This window comes from Triticum dicoccoides, chromosome 2B, assembly GCF_002162155.2.
Source record: "Triticum dicoccoides isolate Atlit2015 ecotype Zavitan chromosome 2B, WEW_v2.0, whole genome shotgun sequence".
In the NCBI taxonomy this organism is placed as follows: domain Eukaryota; kingdom Viridiplantae; phylum Streptophyta; class Magnoliopsida; order Poales; family Poaceae; genus Triticum; species Triticum dicoccoides.
Window position 1 is genome coordinate 96,618,739 of NC_041383.1, and position 5,440 is coordinate 96,624,178.

The window sequence follows — 5,440 nt, forward strand, 5'->3', positions numbered from 1 at the left end:
CGACGCGCGGGGCGTCGCCGTGAAGTAGACTCGTCCCGCAGAGTGGCGATGCGCAGGGCGTCCGAGTGAAGTAGATGCGTCCCGCGGAGTGGCGACGAGCGAGGCGTCCGAGTGACGTAGACGCGTCCCGTAGAGTGGCAACGCGCGGAGCGTCCGAGTGACGTAGACGCGTCCCGTAGAGTGGCGACGCGCGGAGCGTCCGAGTGAAGTAGATGCGTCCCGCGGAGTGGTGACTCGCGGAGCGTCCGAGTGAGTTTGGGTCCGTTGCCGAGTGAACTTGAGTCTGCGTCCGAGTGGATTCATCGGTCTGAACTCTGATCGAATCTGGTTCGCAGCTATCCGATTGAAGATTCATCGGGTGACCCTGCAAGTTAGCACTAGCAAATACGGCCATGAAGTTGAAGGCTGGAGTAACTCCCGTCAATTGGCCGGTTAATAAGGCCATTACCTCAACGAAGCGATCGATCCATGCTTGACGGAATTATGAGACCGACGTTATTTAGGCATGCTCTTAATGATTGCCGGTGGAGCCGCGTTACCTGCGTACGTGTGGGAGTTGTCCTTCCGTTCCTTTTTTCCTGCATGCAGTTATCACTCATTAAATGGCATACGTTATGCCTGCACTTACCAGACGTTTATTCCCTCAATCCCGCACGATCGTTGCTTGAGGGCCGAGGCTGCTTTGAAGGTCCCCGCCGCAGCGCGCCTCCACCACAGAGAGTCAGAGACCGTCGCAGGCGACTGGCACCGGAGGTAACAGCGATGCGCGCCTGCGCCGCCACCGCGGAGGTCGCCGGCGAGCAGCCGAGAACGCGAGGCCGGAGCCGACGGCGAGGTGAACGGCGACGACGGTCATGCGTGTGGCTCAACGACGAGGTTGGAAACGATGATGACGGCCGGTCTGGTCGGAACCAGACGGCGGCCGAGAGGTGGCGATGAGGAGGATGAGCCGCTGGCCGTAGTCCAGTCGCGGGCCGGCGCAGCCAAGGGCGAGGCCAGCGCGAGCGTTGGTTGCTGTATTTCACTGAGGAGCCGGGTCGACCGGACCACCGGTAGACGCGTTCAACCAGTCGCGGAACCAGGCCGAGCATTTAGCGGCGGTGCGTGTGTGCACGCTCGACGATGGCGTCGCCCATGAGTACGCCAGAAGATGGCGAGCGGATGACGACGCTTCATCGTTCGGGAGCCGAGCCGCCAAGCGGAAGAAAGGGAGGTGTCCTTTTGTATGAGCTCGCGTGCATACAGAAAAATAACAAACCGTAGTTAGATCATTGCAATCTTTGATTGTAAAGAGGACAAGTTGAGATGAGCAACTCCCTGATCCTTTTGTTTGTACGAATGGCGCGATGACCTGAACCCCAGCAGCCAGTTTATCTGGTGATGGTAGTTGATCCGCTGCCGAAGATTGAAGAAAAAACCATTTGCACCATGGCTCGATAGACGCCAGGCCCCACGGTGGGCGCCAACTGTCATGGTTCTAAGTCTGACAGTAGAATAGGGGTAGGATAACGGAGCATGATCTATCGAGATGCATATGGGTGACACGGTGGTTTTAACGAGTTCGGGCCTCTCACGGTGGAGATAACAACCCTACGTCTCGTGCTCCGGAGAGGCTTTGTTTTATCTTAGTATGTATCCGGAGATTACAATGTGTGTGTGTGGAAGAGAGGAACGGATCCCCATGCCTGAGCTAAGTCCTGAGACTAATGGTGAAAAGAGAGAGAGGTGGAAGGAAAGAACCCCCCCAAGTCTAGTGGTGGGGGGTGGCTTATATAGAGTGCGCCACCCCCTCACCTCCTATGTTACAAAGTGGGGTATGAATGCCATAATGCCAGCCCGCTATTAAGCCCTCACTATTAGAAAGATGACGACTGCCTTGCTGCCTGCTGGTCTTCGTATATCCGAGTGAGTCGTACGGTCGAGTGGTGAACCGTCATCCGAGTGGATGGTATGTTGCTTGGTCGAGTGGATAGTATGCTGCTTGTCCGAGTGGATAGTGTGTCTGTATGAAATTGACCTGGACCCACATGTTGTGTGGACCCCATGCTTCATGATATTTCGACCCTTCGTGGGCCTACCTGTTATGTATATCCGCAACAGTGAGTTTATCAATGAAGCCACGACCACTCTTCGCCACATTCCGGAGGGAAAGAAGATGAAGGCCAAGCGGGTCAGGCAAGGGTAGGCATATGCGGTCATCATTAGGATAATAGCATGTTAATATTGTGCGTGCCCCTATATATTGTTCATGTCTAATAACGTCTGTGCCATATACTAGTTGGTAGTCTTCTCGGTTGACGGCATATGCCAATGAATGTAAATATGGTTTTGCTGCCAAACAGAGTATATAAGCATTAGTAACTGAGGGTACCACTTGCAACGGAGGGTGCTGGTGGCTTCGTCGGACACAAGAAGTGGTCCTTTTGTCAACTCGTCTCGGCGGGTGGTCTTTTTGGACAAAAAATCTTTTAGGGGGAGGGGGGCATCGCCCCCCCCCACTCTGCTATGTCCCAAGCCTTCCGGCAACAGGCCCCTATAGCTAGGGGAGGATAAGAAGCGGGCATGCAAGATCTGCCACTAGAGTGCATCCAAATGTACCACCAAGAAGAGAAAGGAAAAATGGCCAGCTAATGCCTAGATGACCTCTCCCTCCACCGAGACGACCGGCACAGCAGCAAAGGGATCCTCTGGCGACCCGCATCCCACCGCCAATGTAGCCCTACAACTGAATCTATGAATTGTTGTTCTTCCCTCAGTAATTTGTTGTTTGCGTTTTCTCGTTCTCACGTAGTAGATTGTTTTCTGCTTCAGATGCCGCCCAAGGAGGAGGCCAAGGGGAAGAGCAAGGAGAAGGAGAACAAGGGGAAGAGTAAGGAGGAGAAGGAGAAGGCAGTGGAGGAGGAACGCCTCACCCACCCACTGCGGTGAGTTTATCAATGAAGCCACGACCACTCTTCGCCACATTCCGGAGGGAAAGAAGATGAAGGCCAAACGGGTCAGGCAAGGGTAGGCATATGCGGTCATCATTAGCATAATAGCATGTTAATATTGTGCGTGCCCCTATATATTGTTCATGTCTAATAACGTTTGTGCCATATACTAGTTGGTAGCCTTCTCGGTTGACGGCATATGCCAATGAATGTAAATATGGTTTTGCTGCCAATCAGAGTATATAAGCATTAGTAACTGAGGGTACCACTTCCAACAGACGGTGCTGGTGGCTTCGTCGGACACAAGAAGTGGTCCTTTTGTCAACTCGTCTCGGCGGGTGGTCTTTTTGGACAAAAAATATGTTAGGGGGGAGGGGGGCATCGCCCCCCCCCTTCTGCTATGTCCCAAGCCTTCCGGCAACAGGCCCCTATAGCTAGGGGAGGATAAGAAGCGGGCATGCAAGATCTGCCACTAGAGTGCATCCAAATGTACCACCAAGAAGAGAAAGAAAAAATGGCCAGCTAATGCCTGGATGACCTCTCCCCTTCATCAACGGAACTGGACGTCATAGGGAAGACGTCTACGGCTACTTAATGGTTGCTCCTTGGTCTTTTGGGTCGTCATCATGGCTTAGCTTACCACTTTGGTTTGGGTGGTGTCAATTGTCTGCATTCAAGGTGTTCTCATTGGGTATTTCTTTGCGATGTAGATGTGTGAGGGCTTGGGATTATTGCATGTTGGGAATGCTTGTAGGGTTGGCCGTGCAGTCATGAGGGGGAGAAAAAAATCCAGGGAGTTGGTATGCAGCCTCTTGAGGCTCGGCGCGGCACTGGTGAAGCCCTCGAGACCCTTCATCAGGGACGAGTAGTTGTGTAGATCAAGATGAGGCAAGGAAGGAGGAAGGTGCCCCGCGTCCGTGGCATTGTGATCCTTGTGCAGGAGAGGTACAGGACCTGGAGAGCGTTGACCGGTAACACGGCTGGGTCCAGCTTGTAAAGGAAGTTTAGGAACCCTCGTTTCTTCTTGGCGTAGTAGAAACCGAGGCGCACCTCCTTGATGCTCCGGGACGACAAGCAGAGCGACTAGCAAGTCGTGAGTGTTGTCCAAACCCCAAACTTCCGTTGGTGGCGCTCATGACATTGTGGCAGTACGTGTCGTCGGGTCCTTCCACGAATCAGCCGATGCGCACGATGCATGTGAAGAAAGGTGGGGGCGAGGGAGATAATGGCAGATGCCTTGTCTGCTGGAAACTGCTCTGCTCTCCTTCAAGCTCGCAATCATGGCCATCTTCTGCTGGAAACTACTCTCCTCTCCTTGAAGCTCGCAATCATGTCCTATTATTCATTCATGGCCAGTAAAGTCGCAAACCTCCTAGTGGTACTATATAATGCTTCCTTCCCTGGCTGTCTATACACACCCTACTCCAGCATCAACATCTTCTTCGGCAACATGCTCAGGTATGTTACCTGTAAATTGCATCAAACAATTACAATGTCCTCATATCGTCTCACAGAAAGATACTCATATCCTCTCCGAACAAAAATATGTCCAAATGATGTTCATACTATGAGTAGACAATTAATTTGGGCAGATTCTGCAGCTTCCTACTGTCCATTTTTGTACTCAGCCGTTCATCATCCCGAATGGCTTTTGGGGTAATTTCTCCGCACATTATCCTTTCATATTTTTCTATCCAAGTTAATACTACACCATAAATTGCTTAAATAGCATGTTCCTCTGGTATTCGTATCATGCTGATGTATGGAACATGTGAATTAGAAAAGTAGTATTACAATGCTTCCCTCCCTGGCTGTCTATGCACACCCTACTCCAGCATCAACATCTTCTTCGGCAACATGCTCAGGTATGTTACTTGTAAATTGCATCAAACAATTACAATGTCCTCATATCTTCTCACAAAAAAGATACTCATATCCTCTCCGAACAAAAATATGTCCAAATGATGTTCATACTACGAGTAGACAATTAATTTGGGCAGATTCTGCAGCTTCCTACTGTCCATTTTTGTACTCAGCCGTTCATCATCCCGAATGGCTTTTGGACAGGTAATTGCTCCGCACATTATCCTTTCATATTTTTCTATCCAATTTAATACTACACCATAAATTGTTTAAATAACATGTTCCTCTGGTATTCGTATCATGCTGATGTATGGAACATGTGAATTAGAAAAGTAGTATTACAATGCGCAAAGACATAACGATTCCGTCGTAGAGGGAGCCGAAGCCTCAACATCTTCTGCATGTACTAATAAACGAGCAAAGTCCAATTCGATGCATAATTTTACCCAACGCGAAATTCAAATGAAAATTGTTTCACCCGTATTAAATTCAAAAGACAGAAGAAATTAGTACAACCAGGGCCATTGCGTGATGCCACTGGCCACATAGAATTGCCTCTTAGTGAGGAGTATGCACTGGTTTGCATTTTGATTTGGGGAATTCTTTAGTTTAGCCGCATTTGGGGAATTCTTCAGTTTCCGATCTCC